Source organism: Miscanthus floridulus, chromosome 10 (assembly GCF_019320115.1).
Source record: "Miscanthus floridulus cultivar M001 chromosome 10, ASM1932011v1, whole genome shotgun sequence".
Lineage (NCBI taxonomy): Eukaryota > Viridiplantae > Streptophyta > Magnoliopsida > Poales > Poaceae > Miscanthus > Miscanthus floridulus.
Genome location: NC_089589.1, coordinates 75,061,961 through 75,076,809, shown reverse-complemented (window position 1 = coordinate 75,076,809; position 14,849 = coordinate 75,061,961). Strand labels below are relative to the sequence as shown.

The 14,849-nt window shown below is 47.6% G+C and overlaps 1 pseudogene; it reads left to right on the top strand.

The window, feature by feature from the left end:
- The window catches only part of LOC136488873 (protein SMAX1-LIKE 3-like), a 33,191-nt pseudogene extending 25,193 nt beyond the window's left edge, over positions 1 to 7,998 (top strand).
- Positions 7,999 to 14,849: the final 6,851 nt, after the last annotated feature.

The following is a 14,849-nucleotide window of genomic DNA, read 5'->3' as shown; positions in this document are numbered from 1 at the left end:
GGAGGAGCCGGAGACAGGGCCACCTCTGGAGGCATCGAGTGTCAACATGACTGGTCGAGGATTTACATTAAGTATAGATGTATGTTATATTTAAGATGGTATACATGGACAAACGTTATTTGAAGAATAATCATGACAAGGACGTTGTGGAGAAATGTCGTAATGAAAATTATATTAAATATAAATATTAGAAGTGTACTTATCTTTGGATAGAAATCTGGTCAGCGGTAAAGTTGTCCGATCCTCGTACTTTTCGGCCTGTTGTGATGGTGGTCGCGGTTGTCATAGCACCATTCTTCATGGCGATCATCATTGCGACGTGGTCTGGTGGTCGGAGCTCGGCGGAGTCGCTTGGGACGTGGTCGACGTGGTCTGGTGGTCGGAGCTCGGTGGAGCTGCTCAGGACGTGGTCGACGTGGTCTGGTGGTCGGAGCTCGGCGGAGCCGCTCGGGATGTAGTCGACGTGGTCTGGTGGTCGAAGCCCGACGGAGCTGCTCGGGACGTGGTCGACGTGGTCTGGTGGTCGGAGCTCAGTGGAGCTACTCGGGACATGGTCGACGTGGTCTGGTGGTCGGAGCTCGGCGACTGCACCCAGCGGAGCAGGTTGTCGTCCTGCCGACGTTGACATGCATCGTTGAAGGATGTTGTCGTGGTCGACTACAGTTGCGGATGATGTTGATGAAGAAAATCGCCATCTGATTCACCGGAAGATCAGCATGCACAACCCCTAAAGGGGATAACCCCTAGAGGGCCCCCCTACCTAGTATGATCTTGGACGCATTGAAGAAGAGGATGTACAGAGAAAATGACAAAGCTCCCTGAAGATGGCTCAAAGAGTTACCAGCCGTGGTCTGGGGCCTTAGAACTCAGCCCAGTCGTAACACCGGCGTCTCACCATACTTTATGGTTTACGGCACTGAGGCAGTCCTCCCAGCAGATATAGCTTTCAGATCAGCATGAGTAGAGAACTTCGACGAAGGCAAGGTCAATGAAGTACGGGAGCTAGAAGTGAATAGTGTAGAAGAGAAGCGGCTCGATTCTTGTGTACATACAGCCAAATACCTTGCTGTTTTACGTAGGTACTACAACAAAAACGTTAAAGAGCATTTCTTCATGGTCGGGGACTTGGTCCTAAAGTGGAAGACGAATCAGGCTAGTGTCCATAAACTCGTAACCCCATGGGAGGGCCCCTTCATGATCAAGGAAGTCACACGACCAACGTCTTATAGGTTAGCTCACCTGGACGGTATGGACGTACCAAATTCATGGCATATCGACAAGCTTAGACGTTTCTATGCTTAACTACTGAGATATGTACACCTCTTGTACTTTCGATTTAAATCAATAAAGCTATTATGATTTCTCCGACCACTCTAATGTGTCACTTCGAATTTTATGGTTATTCCAACTTAGCCAATAAAAGCCGACCACCATTCCTTCTGTGGTTTTCAGAGCAGGCCTTGTCTTCGTTTCCTCCCAACGCGTGCATGGGATCCGCTCTCTATGCTACGGGTGATTGGCAGGTCCCCCCTGGTTTGACTTGTCCGCGTCTATGTGTGCACAGGTCACGCACCTCACACTCCGACCACATGGCAAACTAGGGCCGCACAAACTTTTTGGGATGACGTGTCGAGTAAAATGGTACAACTAAACAGAACGTTAACATGTTCTCACTTAGTTACACCAAAATGAGTTTCAAGCTTAAATATGTTTTATACAGCGCAAACAAGCTTATGATGATATACAGTTACGTTATTACAAGCTTGCCTGGAGAGGCCCAAGTTTACAATAACACAACTACATCCTTCTTCTACAGCTCTAGCCTATTCTATTGGCTAGTCGGGACATGCGGCACCCGCTGCTCGCTGCTTCAATATCCTACTCGAGTCTCGGGGACTCTTGTACTGGTCAAGCTAAAGGGGATGGCCCTGCCGATGCCTGGCTGGTCGAGACCGCAGGTTTTGTCGGTTGGCTCGCAACGGATGGCGTTTCCAGCTGGCTTGTCGATGGCATACCCTATATAGGTGCTGTCCCGCCTCCACATAGGTTAATGTCACCAATTATCTTTGACGACAGGTCTAGCTGGGTCATCCGAAGCTCCTCAGCCTTGTCTGGGTCTACCTCCTTCGGGTACCTAGCCTCTAGGCGCTTGAGATCGATCAGGGGGTAGTGGGCACGCACCATGCTTAGCACATGTGCACCTGTGTACTCACCCACCTCCTTCACGAACTCTTGGAGCCATCCCCATGCCTTTCAGCATCTCTCGACCAGTCCGAGCCGCGGTGTCCTTAGCACTTCCTCTGTAAGCGCCGGGTCGATAAGGTCGAGGACAGGCAAAATGCCAGTTGCCACCTCCTAGCACCGGTTCTTCCATGTGTCTTGATCCTCGGTGATCTCTAGGCATCGTGCCTTCTAGTCGTCACGATCTTTCATCACGGCTTCCAGATGCTTCTTGGCATTGACTTTTAAAACTGTAACACGCACAAGATATTAAAAGGTTATGCCACAATAGGATAAGGCGGCCAACAGAATGAGCAAGGTGGTCTGGAACACTTACTTTTCAGTTCCTCCTTCATCTGAGTTGTGCTGTCCTAGAGTTGAGACTGGTCGTGCGCCAGTTTCTCCTTGTCCTCCTTCAAGCGACCACACTCTACGGCCACACGGCTATTCTCCTCTTAGAGACGGACTACTTCGGCCTCCAAGCCTGCACTACAGCCGTCACTACCAACAATGCAACAACACGTGTCATGCACTTGCTGTGATAAAATGACAACTTACTTGTTTTTTCCTGCTCTTTGTTACTGAGCTGGACGGTTAGGTTCTGGTTTTGTGCCTCTTGCTCCATCCTCTCCTGGTCAGCGGCTTCAAGTTGGTGGCGCAAGCGTTCCACCTCGGCAGCTAGTTCTCTATTGCTTGCCATGATCCCCTCAATTTGGTCGAAGCACTTTTTTTGGTACTTTGCGGTCTTCATCAAGTCCTGCATGTAAACAAGCTAAGTCAGACAGTTCGATTGAATAACAGGATCAAGTGGTCAAGCCAAACATACCTGGACTTCCATCACCAGACGTTTTACCTCTCGTTCAACTTTCAGGGTCTCTTCGACCTCTGGGATTTCCTCATGCATAACCCACTCATCGTTCTGCCAGCGCGACACATATACATGTTGATGTTTGTCTTGGGGACGGCCCAGGACCTCTTCTACTTCATCCTCTTCGGCCTCTTGTTCAGGAAGCGGCACTGGTCTAGAGTTTGTAGTCTCTGTGACCACTATGGCTTTCCCATGAGCCATGGCATCGGCAAGCGTGCTCTATGCCACCTCCGGCTACTGCTCCATGGCTTGGTCTGGTCCACTTGGCGCCGACGTATCCCCCTCAGCAGGGTTAGTGCTCGGAGCACTTGTACTTGGCTCGGCTCTCTTCTCGACCAGCTGCTCGAGGACTGTCGTCTGGCTGCTCATCTACTGAGGCTCCGATGGAATTTCTTCTACAGGTTCCTCCATAGCCGGCTGCTGGGCAGTTCTCTTTGCCATTGCTGGCAAAGCCATGCCGCACCCGGCTAGCTATTTGGGATTTTCGGTGGATGCCGACCTAATATATCAAAGATAAGTTCAAAAGACAATAGTATCCAATACAGATTGTAAGCTTACATCAAGGTTGCAAATACTTATAGCTTGGAAGCATGGAATGACGTGGCAAAGGAGCGTCTCTTCAACCGTGCTTGCTCCACGTGTTCGGCAGGTGCCACCGGGTCTTTTTCCACGACCAGTACCGGCGCCAGGGCTTGGTGCTCGACCCCTTTGCCGCTTGTCCTCCATGTTGCAGTGGTCGGTGATGCGATCCCCGCTGGCACGGAGGAGCCACCCTGCTCCATCGACTCCAGTTGTCTCCTCCTCTTTCGAGGAATGAGTCAGAAGATGTCTGCATCCTCTATTTCATCATCTGACAGTGGGAAGATGGCCTAATGACGTTTGCTGGCTACCGGCCGCTTGCCAGCAGCCTTGGCCGTTGCCTCCTCCCCAACCCCGAGTACGGCCCAGTCGACGTCTTCGGCTCTGGCACTGGTCTGGGCGGTTGGGCCGACAACTTGTGGCCAATCCACACCAGGGGGTGGAGACACGAACACTGCTGCCCTGTCACGGCCATTATTCTGGGAAACATAAAGATGACAACACAGTCAATTTTCATTACAACATAACTCTATAGGTACAAGGCAGCATAATTTACCTTTGGGGAAGGTCGGGCCAGCTTGAAGGCGTGCTTGATGTCGCTTAACCTGACATAATTCGGATCAACTAAGTTGAATAGCTCTCCAATCCTGGCTTTGATTTCTATCTTGTCGAGCGCCTCTTTCCTGGTCCTCGTTGGATTAGCGCTACCCTGGTATTCGTAGCCCAGATGTACCCTCCTCTGGCAGGGCTGGATCCTTCGGCTGATGAAGTTCCCAACCATGCTTGGACCATCCAGTTTCTCCCATGGGATCATCCCGAGTAGTTCTGCGATTTGTTCCAAGTGCTCGGGCTTCTCCGACCAGCTGTTCTTCTTCTCCGGAATGAACCCCACGTCGCACAGGGTGATCGTGTTTGGCTCTTCACGGATGTAGAACCACTTCTTGTACCATTCGTCCAGCGATGTGTTCCAAGGGTAGTGCAAGTACTAGACCTTCATCCTATCACGCAGATTGAGGTATATGCCTCTGGCTATCTTCGAGCCGCCGCTCCCTTTCTTCTGCAGACAGAACTGATGGCAAAAGAGGTCAAAATGGGGCTAGAAGCCACCATATGCTTTGCAAAGATGGATGAAGGTGGAGACAAGAAGAATCAAGTTGGGATGCAGATTGTAAATCCCAATCTCATAGTACAAACAGTGCCCCTGGAGGAAAGGGTGCACTGGAACCCCAAAACCCCGCTTGAAGAAATCCTCGAAAACCACAATCTCACCTGGTTGTGGATCGGGGTAGCTTTCTCCTTCTGGCGTGCGCCATCCCGCGAGTGCCTTGTTATGGAGCACTCCCATGGTGATGAGGTCTTCGATGGTCTACTCATTGCTCCTTGACTTCCACCACTCCTTCGCCATGACTCCAGCTTTCTTCTGGGCATCTTTCTTCGCCATTAATCTATCCTTGCTAAAGGGGTGGATACGGTGGAGGGGTGATGGGCGATGATTTTGGAGGAATAGGGTTTGGCAAGAGGAAGAAGAAGGCTGCGGCGGTGAATGATAATGGGGATTGGTAAAAAATAACTTACTAGTTCTATATTATAAATAACCAAGAGTTCCGTCATTTCGTCCGCCTGAGATTCTTGGGAGACGTGCGCATGCGCCGTAGACGGTTGTTTTCACAACCTCGAGATCTATGACAATAAACGCACCCCTTCGTTACTAGTGTACGCGCCTCTTCATTGCTAGTGTGAGAGGGCCCACACTGACGCACCTCTTTACAGGTGCCAAGCGACTGTTTGCTAGAAAGGGCAAGAAGACAGTATGACGTGCTATACCTGTCTGCTTTTTTTACTAGACGTGTACGATTGGACTTGACAGAATAAGAAGATAAATAAATACACCAAATAATAGTACAAGCGGCGTTCGTTTTTTCGCTGCATGTCTTGTGCTCAAGGATGGTCCAGACCACTGCCATGCTCGGGGACTGCCCAGACCACTGCCGTGCTCGGGGTCTGCCCAGATCACTGCCGTGCTCGGGGACTGCTATGACCACTGCCGTGCTCGGGGACTGCTACGACCACTACCGTGCTCGGGGACTGCTCCGACCACTAATGTGCTCGAGAACTATCCCGACCACTGCTCGGAGATCATTCTCCTCGGCTACATGTGATTTGTACTCACATACAGTTGAGAGACATTTATTTAGACCTTGCTACAAGGCTCATACTTCACCTTCCAGCAAGCCCGGGGACTACATCGGTACGATGCACCTGCCGGTGCATCTCGTATCGCCTGTATGACAATTGGATTCTTAACTCCAGTGGAAATTCTTTTTAGACCCTGGCACCACGTGCCTACGTCACCTACTACCAGGCTTGGGGACTAAGTGGGCACACTTCACCTTGCGGTGAATGTGTTTATTTAATCGACCCTAATGCTTTGATTGATTAAACGGATTACTATCGTGCTCGGGAACTATCCCGACCACTGCTCGGAGATCATTCTCCTCGGCTACATGTGATTTGTACTCACATACAGTTGAGAGACATTTATTTAGACCTTGCTACAAGGCTCATACTTCACCTTGTACGACATCGGTACGATGCACCTGCCGGTGCATCTCGTATCGCCTGTACGACGATTGGGTTCTCAACTTAACTGGGAATTCTTTTTAGACCCTGGCATCATGTGCCTATGACACCTACTACCAGGCTCGGGGACTAAGTGGGCACACTTCACCTTGCGGTGAATGTGTTTGTTTTTCGACCCCTACGCCTCTGATGATCAAGGATGCTACGCTTCAAGATTCACTTACATTTCTTTTCAGAAATACAAGTGGGCACACTTCACATGGGGGCTTCCAAGGTCCATGTCGACGAAATGGTTGGCAGTCTACCTAGGGGTATGCCCAAGGTAGTAGATTGTCGGCAGACATATGCGCAAGCCACAAACAAGATGGTGACGCAAGACAGACACGAGGTTTTATCCAGGTTCGGCCGCCAAAAAGGCATAATACCGACGTCCTACGTCTGATTGTATTGCTGTATGTCAATGAGAGATGATTTTTAGAGGGGTCCCCTGCCCACCTTATATAGTCCAGGGGGCAGGGTTACAGATCTGGAAACTAATACTAGTCAGTTACAATTGCCATAGGTGACCGGATAAGGATTCCTATTCTAACCGACCAAGATCTTGCTTGATCGCCAAATCTGTCTTGACTCTTTGTGTGGGACTCCGAACAGGTTGGCCAGGCCGCGCGTCGTCTTTTGGTGGACCGGACCCACTGATCCGGGCCGACCCAATCTTAGCCGTAAGGGTATAGGGGTTAATACCCCCACAGTCCTCGACACCCGAGGATCGTTGGGCCCATTGTGAGATTCACATGTTACTCGAGCATGGGGTGGCGCAGCAGGCCGAGAGCTCGCTATCCCGATGATGTGAGCTCGACGCTAGCCAGCACACTCCCTCAGAGTGACACGACAAGGACATGTCAGTCCACCAGATGCAGCAAGGCGGTAGGCCGCGTACCACGGTCCCGGTGCATGAGTGTCTTGGCCTCCACCATGACGCGCGTGATACCCTCGATGCTCGTAAGCGTACCCATAGTGATGCAAGGGAGGAGGCTAGCTATGCCTACCACCCTCATCATGGCGGACGCTATGACAATGGTGAGGACTAAAGCCTGAGCCCTGACTTGCTGGGACCTCAGGCCTTTGGCTGACACATCCTCAACGCCATCTTCCCACCGCGGTACCGACCACCGACCAACATCTTGAAATACTTTGGGGAAATGAACCCTAGACTGTGGCTCGGGGATTATTGGCTTGCTTGCCAAGCCGGTGGAGCGGATAGTGACGATTTCATTATCCGCAACCTTCCATTGTTCCTGGCTGATTTAGCGCAAACATGGTTGGAATACCTTCCGCCCAACCAAATCCAAAGTTGGGCGGACCTAAAAGAGATCTTTATGGGAAACTTCTAGGGCACATACGCATGTTTTGGGAACCCATAGGATCTCAAAAACTACCAACAGAAGTCTAGGGAAAGTCTTCATGGGTACATCCGGTGCTTCTCATGGTAGTGCAACGAGCTGCCCAACGTCGCCGATGCCGACGTCATAGGAGCTTTCTTGTCTAAAACCACCTACGACTCCCTAGTTCACAAGCTAGGATATAAGGGCCCACGAACCACCAAGGAGCTCCTTGACATCGCCACCAGCCAAGCCTCGGGCAAGGAGGCAAACGGGGCAATTTTTGAGCACCTCAAAGGCAAGGCAAAGCGGGACGAGGATGCTGGCGATGGTGCCTCCAACCGTCCCAACAAGAAGAAGAACAAGCAGTGACATGAGGGCTCACTCATGGCCACTGCCGACCGCAAGGGGGGTCAAAAGCCAACTAAGGGTACCCCATACCACTTCGAGAAGCTGCTCAAAGGGCCATGTCCAAACCATGTGAAAGTGCATCTAGCCCTTTAGTGGGTTTTGGATGATTGAATGACAACGTGATTAAAGGTCTAACCCATTTGCTAAGTGTGGACAGGTAATAGGTTATCTCACAGGTACTTAATGAAAGCCAAAATAATGTGTTGTTGTATAAACAATCTAGTTCAAGCACAAGACAACAATGCAAATGGAATTCATGCAAAGGCTTATTTATTGTGGGATTTCAATGTACTATGTGAAAGCAAGCCCTATAAAAATTAGTTGATGAGACATGAGGGATTGCATATGGAATGGTCTTATATTTGAAGCTTGCTAAATTAAAATGAAAAGGATAACAATACAAATGAATGGATGATTCAACACAAGATGTGACTTGATGGCTTGAGATGGTGAAGATAGCAAGGAAAGGCTTCGAGGTACTAAGCAAGGGTGAAGGGCAAGCGACGGCTTGGCGGCCAAAGAACCTAGCTAGGGTGAAGAAGAAAGTACTTGCATTTAGTTGAGGTACTAATCAAGCTATGATAGTCATATTGATGTGGAGGATCAAATCTATATTGGACAAAGTGTTGGAAGTGACTTCATGCATTTGGAGTTACTCATATTTGATGAATGGAATCAAGTCACGTGCTCAAGATGGCTATGCTCAAGTGAAAAAGATCAAAGTTAACATGTTGGCACCCTCACTTGATGAAGATTGGAATACACGGCTTCGGTTGAAAGAGATCAACTCAAAAGGTTTAAATTTGTTATACTCTTTAAATTTGAGTTAATAGGAATGTCGTACTATTAAGAGGGATGCATCATGTTGATAGATAATGTTTCATTAGTGCTCAAGCCAACCCATGTGAGTTTTGAGTGTTTGAGAGACAAAAGAGCTAACCCATTTTTGCTGGTCTAGCAATACCGGACGTGTCCGGTATTTGCCCAGCAATGGAAAAGTTGTTGTTCTCTGGTTGGTTCATCGGGAGTTTTAGCAATGGTCAGGAGTTTCGACGTCTCGCACTTAACTAACTTGGATGGTTCACTATCTTGGTCATACCGGACGTGTCCGGTATTCATACCAGTATGGACGGCCAGAGGCCAACGGCTATTTTTCAAAAACCTTGAGGGTCGGGAGTTCCGACGTGAGTTGGGAGTTCCAACGGTCGGGAGTTCTGGCATGCGTCAGGAGTTCCAACACCTCACATACTTTAACTCAGTTACTATAGTTTTCAAATGTGCTGAGGGTTAGGAGTTCCGACGCCTCACAACGTCACTGTAACTCAGTTACCGTTGGTGCAGTGTAAGTCATACCGGACGTGTCCGGTATGGCAACGACTAGTTTTCCCAAAGGGGCTATAAATACCCCTAAGCCTCCACCTTTGGAGGCTGTTGATTCTGCTGATTGCAATACACATGTTTGAGCCTTGCCAACTCTCCCAAACCTTCTCTTAGTGAGTGTGTGATCCAAATCGCAAAATCCATTTGTGGGTTAAGAGAGAATTTGAAAAAGAGAGCAAGCTAGCACTTGAGCACTTGTGCACATTGTCTATTTCATGATTTGCATTAGTTACTCTTGGACTCTTCGGTCCTAGACGGCTAGGCGTCGCCGAAGAGCACCTGAGAGATTATGGTGTGTCTCAGAAAGTTTGTAATGGTCGATTGCGCCACCTCAGAATCAACTTGTGGAAGAAGGAAAAGGAGTTGGAAAAGACTCCAACTAGAGTGACCTTTGTGGTACCCTCTAGGGCTGACCTTCGCTGGGTCACCCGCCACCCCCTCAACGGAGAGTAGGATTCGAACGAGTCCAAACTTCAGTAAAACAAATATCATCTCAATTCGCATTTCATTTGATATTTGTGTTGCTCTAGCTCTTGTGTAGGTTCTCTGTGTATCTTGTCATCTCTATTAGGTACCTACAGTTTGGTTGGAAGATAGAAATCAAAAGGAGCAAGTTTGGGGCTGTTCCACTGAAACCGTATATACCGGACACATCCGGTATCCATACCGAACACGTCCAGTATTGGTTCCTATGCCAGGGTGTTCTTCAGAACACATGTGTACCAGACACATCCGGTATTGGTTCCTGTGCCAGGGTGTTCTTCAGAACACATGTGTACTAGACACGTCTAGTATTGGTTCCTGTGTCAGGGTGTTCTTCAGAACACGTGTGTACCGGACACGTCCGGTATACCTACCGAACACGTCCGATATTAGAGCTCAGTGCTGAATTTATTTGATCTCTATTCTAACTTTGTGTTGTAGGGTTGTAGCTTCTAGATATATTCTTTATACCTTGTTTACTCTGTGGCTAACTTGTGAGGGGTGGTATTACTCTTAATTTGGAGTCTCCATTTTGGAAACTCTCTGTACTAATCGTTTCCACATTTAAAGGTGTTAATTTTTAGAAATGCCTATTCACCCCCCTCTAGGCGGCATCCTAGGTCCTTTCAATTGGTATCAGAGCGAGGTTCTCACCTAAAGCTTCACCGCCGTGAGAAAAGGATGTTGACGCCTATCGAGTTGGAGCCGGAGCTTCTCCAAAATGATGGTTCAAACTTTCTATCTTGGTCAATTCATGTACTCAATGCTTTTAGGGATATTAGTCCTCTTGTTGAGCATATTGTGGATGCAAGCATACCTCTTTCTATAGTTGATTGGAGCAACTATAAAAATTTGTCAAAAGAGGAAGAGATATGCGTGCAACTCAATGCTTAAGCTATTGATGTCATATTGAGTACATTGAGTGTAGAGGTTCAAGATGAGGCAATCTTCAATGGACAACCACCTCCAGAGAGTGCTCATCTCATTTGGACTAGGCTTGTTGAGTTATATGGAAAATCCAAATGTGATGATGCACTTGAGATCGAGTCAATGGAAAATTTGTCCATTGTGTCTTCATACAGCGAAGAAGCCTCACAAGGCCTCAAGAGCACCGAGCCAAAGGAAGAAGTGCAAGCAGTGCATGGCCTGCTGTCTGCCTACACATACCGGACGTGTCCGATATGGCCGTGGTAGCAGGACAGCAGGCTGTCTGTGATGATGAGGCTCAAGCCCAGTGGCGACCAAGTGATGCGTCAACCTTAGTATCTCATGATACTCATCACTTGTGTCTCTTGGCCAAGAAAAGCAAGAAGAAGAGTAACAAGAAAGATCAAGAAAAGGAGAAAGCACAAGTAGATGATCAAGATGAGAGTGATGTTGAAGTTGAAGACAACTACAACCTTAATCATCTCAACCACAAAGACAAGTTCATCATCATGAAGATAGTTGAAAAGAATGATGAGCTTGAAGAAGAGATTGAGAAGCAAGAGCAATCACTTAAAAAGCAAGAATTGTTTCTCATCTCCAAGATGAAAGAACTAAAGGCTCTAAGTGAAAGGTATGAAAAATTGTCAATTGAGCATGCCTTAGTTACTAACTCCTCTTCTAGTGTTTCACAACTAGAGAAGGAAAACTTTGAGCTCAAGGCAAGGCTAGATGAACTATCAAGCAAGTATGATGTGCTACAAGCAAACTATGTTCATCTCAAGTGCTCACATGAGGAAGTAGTAGAATCAAGCATTATGCTTGAGGTGGCTCATGAGGTTGTGATCACATCGGTAAAATTTTCTCAACCTCTCACACATTCACTCACTAGTACACCATCTCAATCAAATATTTCTTGTACTAATGAGTGTGCTCCTCAAGCAAGCCAATCTTCGATTGAGCTAAATCTCATAGAAAACATAGAGCTCAAAGAAGAGGTGGATAGATTAAAGAAAGATGTGATTCAGTTGAAGGGTAAGGAGAAAGCACAACCTTCTCATGATAACCGTGATAACATGGTGAAGAAGCTTGAGAAGGGTTCAAACCTTGCTTCCTCCAAAGCCCAACAAAAGAACCACATTTCAAGCAAGGCCAACACAACCAAGAGCAAGAAACATGGAAAAAGGATGTGCTATGGTTGTGGCTTATATGGACATGAGTGGGTAATGTGTCCACATAAGAGTTGGGCTGACAAGTGTGAAGCGGCCGAACAAAAGGCCTCAAGCAAGTTGGCCAATCAAAAGAAAAGTGTTGTACAAAGCGCTTATCTCATGAGCATGAAATTGGGGCATCCTACCAAGAAATGCCCAATGTACAAAGAGGCAAGAAAGGAAGCCCAAGTTGCAACAAGAAGATGCTATGGATGCAATGAGATGGGCCACAAGGTTGATAGATGTCCATACAAGCAAAGCAAGCATAGAGCAAACAAAGGCCGCATATGCTATGCTTGTAGAAGAAAGGGGCATCTAAGCTATGAATGCCCAAATGGTAATGCTCCTAAGCCAAACACATTTGTTTATAATGATATGCTTAGGAAGACCACAAATGGAGTTAGCACTAGCAAGGTGATGTGTTCACCACAAACTAGTGCTAAAGCCATTTGGGTGCCTAAGCAATTGTTGACTAACTCAAAAGGACCCAATAAGAGTTGTGTACAAAAGTGTGCTTAGGTTAATGATGTAGGTACTTGGTGATGAGATGAAGGCCTCGGGGTGGTTGAGCAAGTAAATTGAAAATATTCACTCAATCTATCAACTAATTCTTATCATAATCTCGTATATGGTTGACCCAAAGATAATTTAATGAATATATCATTTACTTCATCTTCACTATTGGTAACAAGTACCTAAACTATAACACCCTAAAAAAATTACATTCTTTTAAAATTAGTTAATTTGATTTATTTATGCAAATATGTGTGCATTAAAATATAGGAAAATAATAAATTTTGTGGAATTAAAATTAAATATAAGGTTAGAAACTTCTTGATGCATACATGCTGCTACATATCTAATTTTGTGATGATTGATCTTGATTCAAAGTTCAAATGAATTCAAAACCTATTTGAAAATGCTTTTGAAAATCTATTTGGAAAAAGAAAAATGCAAAATTCATTTTTCCCCTCCCTTCTTCATTTCGGCCCGCAGGCCTTTTTCTCCCCGTTGGCCCAGCCCCCTTTTTTCTCTCCTTCCTTGCGCACCACGCCAGCTCAGCAAGGCGTCGGCCCACTCGGGCGGGCTGGCAAGCAACCGCTGCCGCTCTCTTCTCTTCAGCCGTAGAAAACCGGCCCCGCCCGTCAGAGCCTCCCCCTTCCTCCCGCAACCGCAGCGCGCGTCAGCCGCAACCGCCGCCCGCGCCCACGTCGCGTGTCGTGGGAGCGCCCCCCATGCCCCTGTCTCTACAAAACAGAGCCCACGCCTGAGCCGCCCCCCTACTGCCTCTCACTGCTTCCTCTCGCGTCGCTCGTGCCTGAGGAAACTGTCGCGCCGTGGACGTCGTGATCCGCCATCCACCGAGCTCGGAACCGCCGCGTGGCCCGCCTTCCCCGAGCCGTCTCCGACCACTTTCTTCCCCGCAGTGAGACCCCCATGCTCCCCTCCTTCGTACCATGCCATTAATTTCATGTTTCACGGCTTCTAGCGCCCTATCCGCGAGCGCCGTCAACCTCCAGCCGCCGGCCATGGCCACCACCGCCACGGCCGCACCCTCCGGCCACTCTATCGGCCTAGGAGAGTTTGCCGCACCCCCCTCTCTTCCCTGGTGCTTTTGGTTGGGCACCCCGTAGCCGTAGGCTGAGTTTCCCGCATGCCGGCGAGCTCTCGCCGTCGGCCATGGCTGAACAGCTGCCGAAAACACTGTTCCGGCCGGCCACCCCTTCTTCTCTCTCCCCAGATCTATTTCTGGCCGTTCATTTCAAATCCGACGGCCAACATTGGCCGATACCCTTCGCGGGTAGAATTTCTAAAGAGCCCCTCTGTTTTCATGTAATAGAACCCACCGTCCTTAGCGAATTTCCCTGTGTACGCTTTCTCGTTTTGAAAGCGTAAAGTGAACTGTTTTAGTTCAAAGTACGTTTTCAGTATTTACAGAAATGCCATTTGTACTGTTTTGCTTATAAAATCGTCGTTTTAGCTCCGAATTAACCCATTCCAATTGCGTTAGCTTCATAATTTCATAATCTACATGTTAGTACCACTGTTAATCAAGTTTGTAACTTTTAAATTTCATGGTTAGATTTAATTAAATATATTGCTATAGGAAATCCTGTTTAAATCATAACTTTCGCATTTTAGCTTCGTTTTTCGTGAACTTCGCGTTGACGTGATCGTAGCGAGACATAGATTATTTTCACAAACATTTTATCTTGTTTTCTATACTGTTGGTGTACTGTTCTAATTATAGGAATGTTTGCTTTGCATGAATGCCTTTGGAATGTTGTATGTTGCCGTGTTGGTCGCGTTCAGACGGTGAGGAGAACGTTGGAGACCAAGAATTCTTCGACGACCACCAGGACCAGCAGGAGTTTGCTAACCAAGGCAAGTATAGCATGGGATTTACCTTGATGCCTATTCACCATTATTAATTACTCATTTGCATGTGTCTAATTTTGATACCCGTAAGGACATCCTAGTGATTGATTATCCTGTTCCTTGTCTCCTATGGGTTATTTGCATATGGGTAGTTTGCTAGCGCTCAATGTAACTGAACATGTTCTACATATTGACTAATGGTTCTATGGAACAAAAAGGTAAAACTTGTTTTTAGACAACTGAATTATAGGGCGAATGAGCGAATGACTTTTGATCATTGCTCTCGGCCCTCCATAAGGACTTATCTGTCGGCAAAAGCTAGGACTGACAGTACAACCGGGAGAGTCATATGGCTCTGACTTTAGCTCAGTAATAGGACCTTTTCTAGCCTGTTAGAGGTTACCTTTATGGCGTAAAAGGGGCTTGCCACGTTGG